At 36.9% G+C, this 19,191-nt stretch overlaps 1 non-coding gene across 1 annotated transcript; it reads left to right on the top strand.

Annotated features, from left to right (window-relative positions):
- Positions 1 to 14,587: 14,587 nt before the first annotated feature.
- On the top strand, positions 14,588 to 14,693 carry LOC114915659 (small nucleolar RNA R71). The gene has a single exon (XR_003803750.2). It is a non-coding gene; the product is annotated as a small nucleolar RNA R71 (small nucleolar RNA).
- Positions 14,694 to 19,191: the final 4,498 nt, after the last annotated feature.

Here is a 19,191-nt window from a genome sequence, read left to right as displayed (position 1 = left end):
ACATAAGATTCTAAAAAGATCATCTTTTTAGCTAAAAATCTCAAAAACCGCAGCAGATATACTCAGCGCTTACAGCTAGACCTTTGATCACCAAAGTAGCTATAACTAGAGTTCTAAACCTCCGTTTTACCTGATTCCAGTTCCATTGGAAAGATAACGTCCAAGGATACAACTTTTGTGAAGACCATAAAATCTAAATCTGTCAATATGGTACTCATACTGGAACAACAAGACTGCAGCGAAAATATCCTCTACACCAAAAAGCAATAGTATATCAATATATCTAAGCCCACAAAAATACCTCAACCCTTCCAAACTCACACCTCAACTTCATATTCAAGCTTTCCACTACAATCCTAAACCAAAACAACTCACATATTCAGTATAAAAGGCTTTTAGAAAATAAAATTCACATGCTACCTAAACCATAAAAGGTCAACATGCAACCATCAAACTCTAGAAATCATCAACACTTCAATCACTCCTTAAGAATACCAAAACTTCAATTCTCAACATACATCATCCTTAGATTCAATCGCTACAACTATAGCTTTAAAAAATTCCACCAATCGTAAACTCTTAATACACTAAAAACAATTGATGTCTTACCCAAGTCTAAGGCCTCAATAGTTCCTATAATATTAGCACAATATCTCGTCTACCACTACTCGAACATATGCTTGCAACACAAGCGATATCACTCAATCACTACTTCTTCTGTAAGCAAGAAGTATCAAACAAATAAGCAATCATAAGAATGAAGAAGAGCGGTCATAATGGTATTAGCTAACACTATCATGACTATCATTCCTCTAATTACAAAATAACTTAACAAGAAGAACATCATCATCATCAAAGCAAAACATCATCAAAGTACACAACAAATAAGACACAATCAGAGTACACAACAGAATCACGATAAGTACATAACTCATGGCCGATTGGATCGACCTGCTCTGATACCACTTAATGTGACACCCTCTACCCCAACATATATATATATAATAATAAAAAGAAATATCTTATTGGATAAAAAAAATATTTAAAATTGAAACGACAATTCCAATAATCACGTGAGTAGAGAATTCACATTCATGTCCTTAATCCAAATAGCAAATAAAATTACAAAGAATAAAAATTGAATTTTCCAAAATATATACTTTAATAAATCATAAACAATGTCATATTCTAATTCTATCTATGTCCCGATGTCACATGTCCTATCAGAGCAAAATCCCACATAGAAGCCTCAGCTCCATCGTCCACATCCTCAATCTCATGCTGTTGATGGTCTCCTGTATATCAAACAAGGGAAACAACACAAAAGAAAGGAGTGAGAAACATCTCACTCTGGCTTACGGTGTAGGAACGCACACCGGATAGCCAAACACAAACAATACAGTTACCTCATAGATCAATCAACAACAATAGCTTATCCAATCATCCAAGTCATACAAATAGTAATTTATCATCATTTAATAATAAGAATGCACATGCATGGACACGAACTACATATTATCATGCATGTGGCGCCAGTAAAACATCACATGGCATATTGCTGCTAGCAATACACGAAGAGTAGTCTAGGAGTACATGCCGGGTCACACCCTCTGCGCACTCTCACTAGAAGGATATACTACCAGAGTCTCGTCGGGATAGCTAAGCTGCGCAAGATACATCCCATGCACACAATGGGCGAGACTGGGACTTCCAAACCGAGATATCCCCAAGGACTAATCCCCAAAGCTTTTACACTGGGGGGCCTTCTCTGGCGGTGTATTCCATATCGTACCCTTAAAACACTTATGCAAATGATGCATGTCAATCAAGACTCTATGCATTCTCATATCACATTATCATTTCCCATGGTCATATCACATCATCGCATTTCGTCATCATATTTCATTATCACATTTCATATCCCATGTCTCAATCACATTTCACTTTACATCATCATATTCACAAAGCCTCCACAGAGCACTTTAATTTATTTCAAAACTCGTTTATTTATAAAATTAAATACATATTTTTACATGTCATTAAACAAAGAATATAACAGAAAAATCAGAAATCAAAACAGAAAATATTTCATATTTTGCCTATTTCTCATAGGGTTTCCCGCAGGAACCCATAGAGCACTCTAGATCATATTAAAACATATTTATTTTCAAAATTAACCACATACTCACGCATCACATCCAACAAGGAACACAACAAAGTAATCAGAAGGAAAAATAGAAAATATTCATATTTTGCCCGTTTTCTCATAGGGTTTCCCATAGGAACCCATAGAGATCTCAAGTCATACAATTAATTGCATATAAGAAAAATAATAAGCAAAACAGATACAATTGGGAGAAACCCCTCATACATGAGCATACATAAAAATACAACAAACACAGGATTGGGGGCCAATCCCACTACCCAGCATACAATCCCACACCCAGAGCGAGGTTTCTCACTCCCCCCTTACCTAGATGAGCAGAAGACAAAGGTGTGATCTAAGGTCGTTCCTGAGTACTCTTCCTTAGAACTCTTTGTTTCTCCTTTTTTTTTCCTAAACCTTCAGAACGCAAATGAGGTAGATAGAGTTAACGCTACCTGACTCCTTAAAATTAATCCATTGGGCTGGGTCAACCCAACCCGTTTTCCTTCTCTTCTAACCCACTTCTCTTTTTCCTCAAAATAATTAAATAAAATAAATACATGTATATTATAAAATATTTTTCCTCTATAATAATAATATATTTCTGACCCAAAATATAATAATATAATTTCAATAACAAAATATCATATAAAATCAACCTTCTCTTAAAACATATAAATATTTATTTAAATATGCTAATAAAAAATACTTATTTAATACGTACAAAATAATTGTCCAAAACAATAATTATTTAAAACGTACAAAATAATATTCTTCTATAATTATTAAAATAATTATGACCAAATACCATATAATAATAATTATTATTATTATAATAATAATAATAACTTTATTGAAAACTGGGGTGTTACAAAGTATATATAAAATTGTTAATAAAATATAAGTTTATTAAGATAATATACATAATACTTCAAAAAAATAATTTTTATTTTAATAAAAAAAAATTGCCTTGTAGATTTAAACCGTCGCAATGTTGAAAATTTTGCGACGGTTTATGACTAACTGTCGCAATGTTAAAAAAATTTGCGACGGTTTATGATTAACTGTCGCAATGTTCAATAAATTTTGCGACGGTTTATGATAAACCGTCGCAATGTGCAACAAGTTTTGCGATGGTTTACGATAAACCTTCGCAATGTTGAACAATTTTGCGACGGTTTTTGATAAACCGTCGCAATGTTAAACAAATTTTGCGACGGTTTATCATAAACCGTCGCAATATTCTACAAATTTTGCGACGGTTTACGATAAACCGTCGCAATGTTGAACAATTTTGCGACGGTTTTGAAAAACTGTCGTATGAAGGGTCACAATATCAAAGCGACGACGGTTTCTAGATAACCGTCGCAATTTGTCCGTTGCAATTTATCATTTTCCTTGTAGTGAGAGTGATGCAAGGATGAGAAGCAAAGATATAGAAGCAATGTAACCTAACTTGAACCAAGAGTCTCAAATAGAAGTAGGAATCCTAATTCTACAAAGAGAAAGGCTCAAGGAGAAATGGAGAAGAGGTTCTCCTAGGTGACTTCAGTGAGAGAGTTTATTCAAAGAATGAAAATCTCATATATGCCAAAGTGAGTGATTTACACGGACCTAAGGAAATATATAGGCTAAGAAAGTGTGTGGGACAAGTTAGGCTTAACCTAAGGTTAAGTTAAACCATGGTATGGTTTAGCTAACCTTAGGAGCCAAAATTTGAATGTTTAAATTCAAATTTTGGTGCCAAAACCGGTCACCCCATGTGCTACTTAATTTACATGTAATTTAGCATGAATTTGAGAGTGAATTTCAGACACTCCATGCGCATGAGTGCACATGGCCGAAATGCTCTCTAAATGTAATGCTAATTACATGTAATTGAGATGCACATGACAACCTTCTTAAACCTAAATTCAAATTACAATGAAATGAAATTCCTACACTACTTGGCCAAAATACAAGGCCCAAAAACACTATACAAGCCCAATGGGCCTAAACCTAATCTACATGGGCTTGAGTCAAAGCCCAACTAAAAAGTATTATGGGCTTCTCTTGAGCACTAGCCCATTCTTCATGCATCCTTTTGGACATAGCCCTAGTAGTTGGGCCCTTGGCCCATGGGCCTCCATTAAGTTCGTAACCTTTCTTTGAAAAATTATAGGTATTAATTGACAATTGTTTCTTAGGTTATGTCTTTTCATGAAGAGTTGTAACTTTCTATAATTTTTCAGAAAATAGGCTCTGGTAATCAATTACAAGACTTGGTAATCAATTACAACGGGTTAAGTTCAAAATGTTTCAAACATTGTACAATTTTAAATTCAAATTTTGAAGTTTCATCTTCTGGTAATCGATTACAAGAACTAGTAATCGATTACTAGAGCACGTTTAACATTTCAATTTTGAATAGAGAAGTTTTCATCCTCTGGTAATCGATTACCAGACTGATAATACCAAAATTAGCTTATGAAAACTTAATATATAGAAAGCTTCTATTTTCCAGTTAAAAATATTTTTGTTTAATCTTTTAAATACTCTTTTTGCTTTCTTTTCAAACAACTTATTCTTATATTCAAAAAGATTAAGTTTAGGTTTTCTTGAAATCCTTATTTTAATGGCCAAGTAAAATTTGCAAATTCTAAAAGTTCATTTTACATACTAAGCTAAGCAGTCAAGACTTATCTAGTTATTACATGAGATCTTGCTTCTTGATCAGCTTGCTTTATCTTGACCTTTATTTTCTTCAATGCTTTGGCATCATCAAAACTTTAGCATATGTTCTTCCACATTCTCTCCCTTTTTGATAATGACAATTCACTGTAAAGGGAAGGAAAATAAAACAGTATATTCCAATCACTTCCCCTTAAACTCCCCCTTAGTAAAGCATTGATTGATGTTACTTTTATTTTTATAAAAGGATTTGTACTTATGTTTTGAAAAAGATTGTAGAGATCAATGTTTATATTATAAAACATAAGTGTTATGTTGAGCATGAAGAATATTTTTGTCAAACTTAGCCCAAAGTAATGTTAGACAAAAATAACATTTTCTTTTTTTACGGTCTTATCTCTCCCCCTTTGGCAACATCAAAAAGCCAAGTAGAGTATTAAGATAAATGTTATCTTTTTCCTTTTGTGATCTTTATCCTTTTTCTCCCCCTTTGGTAACATCAAAAAGTATATAATAACAAAATTATCCAAAGGTAAAGAGCAAGCCAAAATATTAACCAATGTTAACCAAGCTAAACATGATCTCAGACCTACTTGCAGATAAAAAGAGAAGGGATCCGATCATACCTCTGTATTATTTTAAATGGATGGATTTACCACCTTCATCTTTGTCCAAGTAGCAAGTAATGCTCATGGGTTTGGCCATTGGTTTAGCATTTTCCATTCCAAATCTTTTGTGTAATTTCTTACAATATTTGCTTTGATTTAAAAAAAATTCAATTTTGGTTTGCCTTATTTGTAATTCAAGAAAAAAAATTTAATTCTCCCATCATGGACATTTCAAATTCACTTTGCATATCATTAGAAAACTTTTTGCACAAGTAGTCAATAGTAGTTCTAAAAATAATATCATCAACATAGATTTGTACTAAAAGAATGTCATTCATTTTTCTTTTGATAAATAATGTTATATCAACCTTTCCTCTTGTAAATTCTTTTTCCAAAATAATTTTACTTAGTCTTTTCATATCATGCCCTAGGAGCTTGTTTTAATCCATATAAAGCCTTTTTCAACTTAAAGACATGGTTTGGAAATGATGAGTTTTCAAATCTAGAAGGTTGTTCAACATATACTTCTTTTTGAATAAAACCATTTAGAAATGCACTTTTGACATCCATTTGATATAGTTTGAAATTCATTATAGATGCATAGGCTAGTAACATTTTAATGGCTTCTAGTCTTGCTAAAGGTGCATATGTTTCTTCATAATCTATGCCTTCTTCTTGATTATATCCTTTAGCAACTATTCTAGCTTTGTTCTTATGACTATTGATCGAAGCCGTATCCGGTCAAATAAAATAATTAAATGCAGTACTAGGAAGTTGTCCTAGGTCGTCTCCCAAGGACCATTTTTCTCTGTCAAAGGCATAAACACGAAGTGGGGGGGGGGGTTTGGTTCAGATTTTTCAGTTTATAACACAATAAAACGCAGATAACACAACAAGTAAAATAGATTGGCTCCTTGTTCGGATTGTAACTCTCTTATCCTTGGTTCACAATGAGATTACTCTATTAACCACTTAATCCTTGTTCCATCCAAGTTAACCAACTAAGCGAAGATTAACTCAAGATTTCCCTACACGAATTAAGCAAACGTATACAACATCAACCTCTTCACAGATTAAGCAACTGTGGCATTGAGCACAGCCCATTAAGCATTGACACATTGATAGAGAGGTTAAATGAAAAATGACCAAGCAGAACAGAGATATACAGACATACCCAACCTCAAACAGAGATTACAATCCATAACAAGAAGTTAACCCAGGGATTTTAGCCTTCCATTAAAACAAAAGCATATACAAAAACCAAAATGCAAGGGAAGGAGAGGAGAGCAGAACGAAAATGGATAATATGTATTCTTCAATGCAAGGGTTTAGATACAAAACGTAAAATGCATACAAGAGGAGAGGAGAGTAAAATGTAAACTGCAACTACAACAGAGAAAAACGTAAAAAACAAAGAGAAGGGAGCCAAGTAACGTGGTCACATTAGATGTTCCTGTTAGTGGCTGCCCTAGGACCCTAAAAAACCTTAGAAGAGTCAAAATGGGCCCCCTAAGTCAGGTTTGACCCGAAAATACATAAAATAAATGAAAAATAAAATAAAACAAAATGCTGGGGTGGCGCTGACATGGCAGATGACGTGGCAGCTCCTCTTGAAGTCCAGAAATTAATTCCAAGCCCAAATAATTATTAAACTTCCCTGAAAATAAAAATTGGAATAATTAGATTCAAAAAATTCAAATTAGTTAAAATATGAATTACCGGTCCAATTAAAGCCCAAATAGAAAATAGTGCAGAATAAAAATAATTAAGCACAAATCAGAGATTAAAATGAGTACAGAAAGGTAAGAAAATAAGGGAAAATAATGACTCATCAAATTCCCCCACACTTAGCCTTTTGCACTCCTGGGCAAAATCAAAAAGTAGAGCAAGGAACAATTCCAAAGACAACAAAGAGAATGACATAACAAGAAGAAACAGAAACAAGAATACACACAAGAAAAAAAACAGATTTACACAATCCTCAATGAATCCTGGGGAAAGAAAAAGAGTAGACAACATCCAACACACAAAGAGCCAGAGAAACCAGATACTTATGGAAATCATCCAAGCATTTCAAAACATGGCAAGACAATCAATCAGCTCAAGAGGTGAATCAAAAGCAACAGAACCTCACAAGATGCACTGTACCAATGTATCTCTCAAGTGTCTAGGCAACTGTATACTCTCAAAGCACTCATGAAAAAACAAGCAACAGATAGACTTGGCAAGCCTCTAAAATCAACATCCAATAAACATGCACATAAGGATCATAAGGTCTTTTCAAGGTTGTAATGTGGTCAAGGACAAGGTAGAGGATAAAATATGGGATAAGTAGCTACAAACCAGAGGAACTAGAGGAGCAATGGGGAATAAGTAGGAAATAAGCATAAGAGCAAACCCAAAAACCTCTAATAAACCTCTAACACCAATTATTTTTCTTTTCCTCAAACAAAACAACTTCTCTTTTATTCACAAATTTTTTTTATTGATGATTTTTTTTATTTTCATTTCATTTTTTTATTTTTAATCATTTTTATTTTATTTTATTTTAATTTTTTTTTTAGAACGAATGAACAGTACATCATGAAACACTAAGACATATATAGCAGGAAGAATCAACTAGCCAAAATACAATAACTAATGAGACACCCCCACACTTATTCAAGAACTTATTCCCAAAACAAATCCAAAGCTCCAAAAATTCCCTAAGGTTAAGGTCATCATGGTTTTTCACTTAAGGCTTGTAATGAGCTTCAAACAAAGAAAGGAATACAGGCTAAACAGGGGTTAACAAAGGAATTAATTCAGGGTAGGCTTATTTGGCCAGAGGCTTAAAAAATGCCTTAATCATATCCAAACATGCATGTGAATCAAGAAGTATCAAACAGAGTCAAGACAAGGCAACTGTGCAAGCAATCAAGAGGCATAACACACAAGAAAGAACAAAGAGTGGCTCAAATCCTCACACAGGGTGATGGAATAACACTAAGGCCGAGAAGACCAAGAGGTGATATATTAAAGGAGGCAAGAGGAATGGGTTAGTGAGGCCACTTTTGGACCTTAGCTCCTAAGTTATTTTTAATCATAGAATTTATTTTACTTGTATTTCCAATTTTACCCTTGTATTTTGGGGTGTTTAGGACTTAGAATTTATTTTCCCTTGTATTTCCCTTTTTACCCTTGTATTATGGGGTGCTCTAGATGATTAGGGTTTTTAATTTTGGGCTAGGGTGTTAACTAGAAGGGTGACACATTTTTTTGGTGTTCATTGGATCTATTTTTGGTGTTAGAAAGGCTTAGGCCCAAGTGGAGGGCAAAGGTTGCATGGTCTTATCATGCACCTAGATATAGCCAATCTAAACCCAAAGATTCCATCCTTGGCCACCAAGTTGCATCTAGGGTTCATTTGCATTTCATTTGGAATGCATTTTCCTACTCCAAATGCAACCCTAGATGCCTCCCCTCCTATAAATACCTAACACCCCACACCTTGTAAATACTTTGGAATTTATGATATTAAGAGAGCCTTTGTGCCTTAATATTCTTCCTTAGTCCCCTTGGTCATTTCGGCCACCTATCCTTCTCATCTTCACCGTGAGTGTTCTCACCTTTAGGAGTGGCCTTCATCCATCAATGAAGTGAGCCAAAACCCTAGAGTACCACCTTAGCATTTCATCAAACACCTAGCCTCCATAAACACCATTTGCCCATCTCCATCTCCAAGGCTAGAAACCTTGAGTTCCATGATCCAAGGAGTCCGGTCATCCCTCTTTCACGCTCTTAACTCAATCCATGCAAGGAGGGTTGCCATCACAGGGTATATCTGTCACAATTAAAACAACCTCTCAAACCTCAAAATCATCTTTCCAAGCAGAGAAAAGCAGGGATTTCAAACCATACAGTATGAAGAAACTCCTATCCAAGAATGAAGTAAGTGCCTACAAACTATCAAAACCCAGAAATCAAAGAGAAACATGCAAAACTGTACATAACAACTAAACATAAAACCTAAACCCAAAAATAACAAATAAACCCTAAAAGCATATAACCAAAACAGTCCCCCCCACACTTAAACTACACACTATCCCAATGTGGCATAAACAGAAGATCAGAGCAATCAGAACAATCAATAAATCTGGACAAGTGCAACAAAAGTAAAGAAGGAGAAGAAAAAAGAAAACTCCCTAAATCATGGTGGAAGAGAAGCAGGGTCAAGCAGAGACATCTCCTCTACAATAACATCTAACAAAGATGGATTGCTGAGGAATGGCTTTAGCCGGTGCCCATTGACTTTAAAGCTCTTAGCTGTGGATTCACTTTTGATCTCAACTGTACCATAAGGATAAACATTAGTAACAACAAAAGGTCCAATCCACTTTGATCGCAACTTACCACCCATGAGTCCGAGTCGAGAATTGTACAATAGAACTTTTTGGCCAACCACGAAGTCCTTCCTAGCTATCAAGCTGTCATGGAACTTCTTGGTTTTCTCTTTGTAGAATTTTGAATTCTCGTAGGCTTCCAAGCGAATCTCATCAAGCTCATTTAGTTGCAACCTCCTTTCCTCACCAGCCTGATCAATGGAGAAGTTGCAGGTCTTCATAGCCTAGTAGGCCCGATGCTCAATCTCAACAAGTAAATGACATGCCTTGCCAAAGACAACCCGATAAGGAAACATCCCTATGGGTGCTTTGTAGGAAGTCCTATGCGCCCAAAGAGCATCATCCAATCTGTTACTCCAATCTTTTATGTTGGGCTGGACAATCTTCTCTAAGATTCTCTTGATCTCCCTGTTTGAAATTTCGGCTTGCCCATTGGTTTGGGGGTGGTAGGGTGTAGAAATTTTGTGCACTACCCCATACTTCTTGAGCAAAGCATGCATAGATCTTTTACAAAAATGGGTGCCTCGATCACTAACAATAGCTCTGGGTACTCCAAACTGCAGAATAGGTGAGATCTAACAAAATCCACAACAACCCGAGCGTCATTAGTTCTAGTGGGTTTGGCTTCCACCCATTTTGAAACATAATCAACAGCTAAAAGAATGTAGGAAAAACCAAAAGAAACAGGAAACAGACCCATGAAATCAATACCCCAGACATCAAACACCTCACAGATTAGCATGGGCTGCTGAGGCATCTGCTGTCTCCATGTAAGGGATCCTCCTACTCGCTGACACTGCTCACAAGTGCTACAAATCTTCCACGCATCTCTGAAGATGGTGGGCCAGTAGAAACCACAATCGAGCACCTTGCGAGCTGTCCTCTGAATGCCTAGATGGCCACCTGGTGCGGAAGAATGACAAAACTACAGGACCGAATCGATCTCATGATCTGGTATGCATCGTCACTGCACAACTTCCACAAATAGGGGTCATCCCAAATATAATGCTTAGCATCACTCTTAATTTTATCAATTTGAGCTCGTGATGCTAAGGGAGGAAAAATAGAAGCAACTAAAAAATTAACAATGTTTGCAAACCAAGGGGTGGTAGAAGAAACAGAAACAGAAGAAATAATTAACAAATTTTCATCAGGAATATTATCCTAGATAGGCAAGACGTCAGCACTATCCTCAGCTCTTTCAATTCTGTTAAGATGGTCTGCCACTAAATTCTGAGCTCCACTCCTGTCCCGGATATCCAAATCAAACTCCTGGAGCCAGAGCATCCACCTAATCAATCTGGGCTTTGACTCAGCCTTTTTCAGTAGGTACTTCAGAGCTGCATGGTCAGTATAGATAATAACGCGAGAACCAAGAAAATAAGATCTATATTTATCAAGAGCAAAAAAAATGGCAAGAAGCTCTTTCTCTATGGTAGTGTAGTTTTCTTGGGCAGCGTCCAAGGTCCTGGAAGCATAATATATCACTCGAGGCAACTTGTCAACTCTCTGTGCCAGGAGAGCTCCCAATGCATAATTGGATGCATCACACATCAGCTCGAATGGGACTGTCCAATCAGGTGCCTGAATGATTGGAGTGGTGGTGAGTGCTTCCTTGAGGCAGTCAAAAGCCTGTTTACACCTGTCATCAAAAACAAAATCAACCTATTTCTACAGTAGATTGGATAGAGAAAGGGTCTTCTTACTGAATTCTTTGACGAAGCGCCTATAGAAACCTCCATGGCCAAGAAAAGATCGAACCTCTCGCACGCAAGAGGGGTAAGGCAACTGTGAAATAACAAAGACTTTCGCAGGATCTACTTCTATGCCCTTACTAGAAATAATATGCCCTAAAACTATACCCTGTTCTACCATGAAGTGACATTTTTCAAAATTGAGAACAAGATCAGTTTCAATGCATCTATTAAGCACTCTATCCAAATTATCTAAGCATGTGTCAAAAGAGGATCCATATACAGTAAAATCATCCATAAACACCTCTATGTAATTTTCAAGAAAATCAGAAAAGATACTAAGCATGCACAGTTGGAAGGTACCAGGGGCATTGCATAGGCCAAAGGGCATCCTCCTATAGGAAAAAGTGCCAAAAGGGCAGGTGAATGTGGTTTTCTCTTGATCCTCAGGAGCAATATGGATTTGAAAATAACCAGAAAAACCATCAAGAAAGCAATAGTGAGATTTACTTGCCAGAGGCTCAAGCATCTGGTCAATGAAAGGCAGCGAAAAATGATCTTTCCTGGTTGCTTGATTCAGCCTTCGGTAGTCAATGCAGACCCTCCAACTGTTTTGCACTCTAGTGGGAATGAGCTCATCCCTCTCATTTTGACAACAATGAGGCCTGTCTTCTTGGGGACCACCTAGACCGGACTCACCCACTAACTATTTGATATAGGATAAATGATCCTAGCTTGAAGAAGCTTGGTCACCTCCTTCTTCACTACATCCAAAATGACAGGGTTAAGTCGCCTCTGGGGCTGTCTGACTGGTTTAGCTCCATCCTCTAAGAGTATCCTATGCATGCAAGTGGATGGCTAATACCAGGAATGTCCGCCAGGGTCCAACTGATGGCTTTCTTATGCTTTTTTAGAACATGCATCAATTTCTCCTCTTGAACAACATCAAGGGAGGTGGAAATGATCACTGGCAACTTCTCATCATCCTCCAAGTCAGCATACTTGAGGTTTTCTGGTAGAGGCTTTAATTCTGGAATGGGTGCTGGCTGAACAGTAGAAGGAACTAAGGATTCCACAGCATGTACCTTAACCTGCAAGTCAGATTCATGTGTACTTCCTGAAACATGGTTAGTGCATTCTGACTCTAAAGAAATAATATCTAGAGGTACAACACCCAAAACATTAGATACAAAATCATTTTTTTTTTGAACAGGAATCAAAATCGGATATAGAAACAAATTCAAAATCAAACTCAAAAACAGATTCAGAAACATTATCAGATTCAGTGCATGCAAGAGAAGTATATAGATTAGATAGAAAACAATGTTTCTTATCATGCAAAGAATGAAAATCAGAAGCATACTCATCAACAACATCATCAAGTATCTCAGCACGAAAAATAGAATGGTCTTCAGATGGATGTCTCATGGCATCAAGAATATTAAAATGGACAATACTATCACCAAATTCCATGGACAATGTACCAGCATACACATCAATCTTAGTTCGGGCTATTTTCAAAAATGGTCTGCCTAAAATGATTGAGACAGATCCATGGGAGAGTCCCTCCTCCATATCAAGCACATAGAAATCAGCAGGAAAAATCAGTTCACCGACCCAAACTAAGACATCCTCAATGAAACCTGTGGGGTGGGAGACACTTCTATTTGCTAACTATATCACCACACCCGTAGGTTGCATAGGACCAAGAGACAGAGATTTAAAAATGGACATAGGCATGACATTTATAGAAGCACCCAAATCAAGCATGGCATTTTCAAATTTTCTATTCCCAATAATACAAGGTATGCAAAAAGTACTTGGGTCCTTACATTATTCAGGAATGTGCGGAACAGATTTACCTATCAAAGTAGACACATTTCTGCCCATGCTGATTCTCTCATTTTCCTTCATTTTCCTCTTATGAGTGCACAGCTCCTTCAAGAATTTTTCATATCTCGGGATTTGCTTTATGGCATCAAGCATAGGTATGTTCACCTCCACCTTTCTGAACGTCTCCAATATCTCCTTATCCACCTCTTCCATCTTTTTCCTTGGAATCAATTTAGGAGGAAATGGAAAAAGGATATGAGGCTGCTGCAAATCAGAATCGGTGCTGGAGGAAGGTCCACCTGCATGAAAATTTTGGGCACCAACTGGTTCATCATTTTGCTCAGGTGCAGATGCTGGAATTGGTACTGGCACAGGTGTAGTGGGTATGTCAATCTGTTTCCCCGACCTCAATGTGATGGCACTCACATTTTTCGAATTCTGCACAGTTTGTGAAGGTAACTTATCTGAATTTTGAGACTGTGCTTGATTGAGTTGAGTAGCAATTTGTCCCATCTGATTGGTCAAGGTCTGAATGGAAGCTCTGGTCTCTTGCTGGAATTACATATTTTGAAGAGTCATCTGCCTCACTAACTCCTCTAATGAAGGTTCAAAAGCAGAAGGTTGAGGAGCTGGTGGTGCAGGAGCTTCATGTTGTCTCTACTACTGCTATTGGATAGGGGAAGGCACATATCTGCTAGGACCAGCATTGTTTTGGAAGGGAGGGGATGGCTGTTGTTGCTGCTGATAGTTAGACCATCTGAGATTTGGATGATTTCTCCAACCTAGATTGTACCTATTGCTGGAGAGGTCATAACTCTACTGCTGTTGTTACTGGACAGGAGGTCTATTGTAAATATTTGCAACATATGCCTCTGGATGCTCATTTACTCCTGACTGTTGCAGAGAAGGGCATACATTTGTGTGATGATCAATTAAAGAACAAAGGCTGCAGACCCTTGCTACAGATGCAGATTTTTGATTTGCAACAAGTTGAGTCACCAGGTTGACCAATGCATCAAGTTTACTCTCCAAATTTTTATCTGCATCAATGGCCACATCATGAACTCCTCTAATGACAATTGCATTGTCATTTTTGGTACTAAATTGTTGAGAGTTCGAGGCCATCTTTTCTATCAAGTGCCTGGCTTTAGTTGGGGTCATGTCACCAAGTGCTCCACCACTTGCAGCATCTATCATACTCCTTTCCATGTTATTCAGCCCCTCATAGAAATATTGCAGCAACAACTGCTCAGAAATCTAGTGGTGAGGACAGCTTGCACACAACTTCTTGAATCTCTCCCAGTACTCATATAAGCTCTCTTCACCAAGTTGCCTGATCCCTGATATATCTTTTTTGATTGTAGTGGTCCTCGAGACAGGGAAGAATTTCTCCAAAAACATTCTTTTTAGATCATCCCAGCTAGTGATGGACTTGGGAGCCAAATAATACAGCCAATCTTTAGCAACTCCCTTCAATGAGTGTGGAAATGCCTTCAGGTAAATGTGGTCCTCTTGAACATCAGGAGGCTTCATGGTAGAACAAACAATATGGAACTCCTTCAGATGTTTATGTGGATCCTCACCTACATGACCATGAAACTTGGGCAACAAATGGATTGGTCCAGTTTTAAGCACAAAAGGAACATCCTCTTCAGGATATTGAATGCATAGACTCTCATATGTGAAATCAGGTGCAGCCATCTCCCTAAGAGTCCTCTCATGAGGTCCATTATAAGGTTGTTCACCCATGTTTTCTGGTTGACTTGAATCAATCTCATATGCAACACTTACACTATGACTATGACTATCACTATCTAAAGATGGAATGATATGCTCTCTAATTAGTCTATGGAATGTCCTATCAATCTCAGGATCAAATGGATGCAAAAAACTTGGATTGCTCCTAGTCATGCACTACATGCAACACATGCATCAAGACACATGAACAGTAGGGGTAAAATGGGAATTTCCATGAAAACTCAGAAAACATCAAAACTAATGCACCAATATCATCCTAAAATCATTATAAACTACCACAAAAAATTTGAGAGCAAAATTCAAAGCCTAGCTATATGAACTACTTAAGAAAAGTTTGGAAAAATAGGGAAATAAAACTTGAAAAATAGGAAAAAAAAACAGTAAACGGCCTTTTTTTGAAAATCTAGCTGGGGCCAGATAGCATAGTTGTCTGGGTTTGATAGATCTTTTTTTTCTACACAAAATGAAAAAACAGTTTGCCTAATTCCGATAACCATAGCCAAAGTTATGGCCCTTTAAAGTTTTGTTGAAAACTATTTTCAAAAATTTTGGTATCTCCAAATCTTGACCAAACTATGTGCCCTATCTTTTTTTTACACAAAATATAAGTTGAAAGAAGTTACCACACTAAATTTGAGGCAAAAATAACAAGTCTAGCTATCAAAACCAAAAATCAAAATTAATTGGAAAATTCTGGCACTATTCAGCACTATTCACTGCCACATGAAATGCACCAGATTTGCAACATTTTCACACCATTTCCCACAATTTTAGAACCCGAACAGAGGAGTAGTAGGGAGAGAAAATAGAGCACCCCTAATTGAAAAAGAGTATGTACGAATTGAAAATAGAGTATATCATACAATATACAACTTAGAATTCGAATTTACTGTTCCATTGGATTACTGTTCCATTGCTTCTCTTAGTTGCATGAATAACAAGAATTCTTCAATTTTCTTACTTGCTAAACCTGGGGGGCTAATAGCAAACATAAATACACAACATAACATGCAGTGGGACAGAAAAACACAAACACACAATTGATACACCAACTAGTTTATAAAACTGATACACAAAACTGAAACTGATACACACAACTCATACACTAAGACACTACACCAAAAACACACATAACATAACAGAGACTCTAAAACACTACACTACTAACAAAAACACAAAACACACAATAGAACACGTTAAACAACAAAAACAAAGAACACACACCCTTTAACAGGAACCGATGGTCCCCGGCAACGGTGCCAAATTTGATCGGAGCCGTATCCGGTCAAATAAAACAATTAAATGCAGTACTAGGAAGTTGTCCTAGGTCGTCTCCCAAGGACCATTTTTCTCTGTCAAAGGCATAAACACGAAGTGGGGGGGTTTGGTTCAGATTTTTCAGTTTATAACACAATAAAACGTAGATAACACAACAAGTAAAATAGATTGGCTCCTTGTTCAGATTGTAACTCTCTTATCCTTGGTTCACAATGAGATTACTCTATTAACCACTTAATCCTTGTTCCATCTAAGTTAACCAACTAAGCGAAGATTAACTCAAGATTTCCCTACACGAATTAAGCAAACGTATACAACATCAACCTCTTCATAGATTAAGCAATTGTGGCATTGAGCACAGCCCATTAAGCATGGACACATTGATACAGAGGTTAAATGAAAAATGACCAAGTAGAACAGAGATATACAAACATACCCAACCTCAAACAGAGATTACAATCTAGAACAAGAAGTCAACCCCAGGGATTTTAGCCTTCCATTAAAACAAAAGCAGATACAGAAAGGAAAATGCAAGGGAATGAGAGGAGAGCAGAACGAAAATGGATAATATTTATTCTTCAATGCAAGGGTTCAGAAATAAAACGTAAAATGCATACAAGAGGAGAGGAGAGTAAAACGTAAACTGTAGCTAGAATAGAGAAAAACGTAAAAAATAAAGAGAAGGGAGCCAAGTAACGTGGTCACATCAGATGTTCCTATTAATGGCTGCCCTATGACCCTAAAAAACCCTAGAAGAGTCAAAATGGGCCCCCCAAGTCAGGTTTGACCCGAAAATACATAAAATAAATGAAAAATAAAATAAAATAAAATGTTGGGGTGGCGCTGACATGGTAGATGACGTGGCAGCTCCTCTTGAAGTCCAGAAATTAATTCCAAGCCCAGATAATTATTAAACTGGTGATGGAAAACTTGTTGGAGACCCAGATTGATGTTGAGTTTCCTTCAAGCTCCTCCCTAGATCTTGAACTCCTTGATTCTTCCTATGCTTGGTTAAGGTCTCCTATGGAGGAGGAGGCCTTAAGACCACCACGGTTGGTGGAGAAACTCTCCCAAGAGGCGCCACTCCTTGTTGTAGAGATAAGCCCCTTCAATTCTCACCACACTCTTCTATGAAGGGATAAGAGAATTGGATGCACTCAAAGAGGTTTAGGGACTTTTGGAAGAGAGAAATCTGAACTCTATTCAGAATATACAATCTCAATTACATCAAAAGTGTTTTACAAAGAAGGAAAAACGAAATTATAGGAGTAGGAAGCTTGGAGAGTAAGCTAGTCTTAACCATGGTTCACTAGGAACCATGGTAAGTTCTAGCTAACTACTCATGGTCTAGAGGCTTGGAGAGCAAGCTTCTCTCTTAGCTTGCTTGGTAAGCTTGCTAAGGAGAAGCTTGTGCTTCAAGCTTCCAAGCTTGAGAAGCACCAAGCTATTTGGCCAAGTGTGAACACAAGTGTGAACACAAGTGTGAACACAAGTGTGAACACATCTAGGTGGGCGGCTCTTTGGAATTATTTCACTCCAATCACGTTTTAAAATTGTTAATTTGGTTTAGTTAGGTTCATCCAATGTGAATGGAACCTAGCTAAATCAAATCTATGAAAAATTAGGAGTAAAATGAGTCCAATATGTAAATTTTAGCCTAGGACCACCTTTTGGCTAAATTGCTAGGAACACTCTCTAGCTTACTAGAGACACTCTCTAGTTTGCTAATGCCACTCCTATTCCTACTACTAGAAAACTAAGAAAGAGTGTATTTCTAGGTTAGGTTAAATGGAGTCAAAGTGCCCAAGTAACCTACCCTAGAAACAATATACAATAGCTACTAGAAAGGAAATAAAGTGCCTCACAAATACAAAGGCAAAAATACACCTATACAAGTATCTACTATATACAAGGTACAAGAAAACAACTATACAAGTATGTACAATGGAAACTTAAGAGACTAATAAGAGGAACTATAATCAATGCTCATGATGAGCAAAGGTCTTTGAAGCACCTCCTCTTTAGAAGTCTCCTCTAGCTTCCTAACCATGGACCTAGTTAAAGGCCCAATGGTCTTCATGGGTGAGCCTCCTTGGATCAACCTTCGCCTTTCTTGGTCTTACCTCTTCCAAATGGATCCTTGGGGATTAGATTTCCATCATACCCTCCCCCTTCGAAAGGATTTGTCCTCAAATCCCGTGGCCCTTCCACAAGGATAGCATCACCTACAAAAATAAGAAGCAAAGCATTAGTAATAAAATATACATATAATACATGTGGAAAGTGCACCCTATGAGGAATCCCTTCTATAGTCCTACCAAGGGTTCTTAGACTTGGATGGATGGGTTCTCTAAGCATAAGAATAGGATCCTCACTATAGTGTAGTCTAAGTGTAAAACTAAATCCTAAAAATGTTAAAATACTAAAACTATAAGAAACTAGTGAAGTACTCCTACATACTAAGGTATCTTGCCTAAAGTACCCTATGTAGTAACCTAGGCTTCTACAAGAAAACAAAGTGAATATAATAAGGAAACTACCTAGACAACCCTTGATCATATTATATGTTAGATACATCATGGAAGAGGGTGTAAAGAGTTTAGAAAAGTCATAGAATCTAATTTGGTCTTGAAGGGAAGTAGTAAAATTAAGTTCAAAGAAGTTTGAACTTCCCTTAAGATCAAAAGTAGAAAATAAGACACTATGAGATGTATCTAATAAACAATATAAACCAAAGGTTGGGTACTTTATTAGAACAACTAAAGTAAGAGAAGTCCTAAATAAACAATGGTTGTCTACTTTGGGCACCACCAAAGTAGTAG

Source organism: Cajanus cajan, chromosome 3 (genome assembly GCF_000230855.2).
Source record: "Cajanus cajan strain Asha chromosome 3, NIPB_CcT2T_4, whole genome shotgun sequence".
NCBI classification, from domain to species: domain Eukaryota; kingdom Viridiplantae; phylum Streptophyta; class Magnoliopsida; order Fabales; family Fabaceae; genus Cajanus; species Cajanus cajan.
This window is presented reverse-complemented; position numbering and strand designations above follow the sequence as displayed.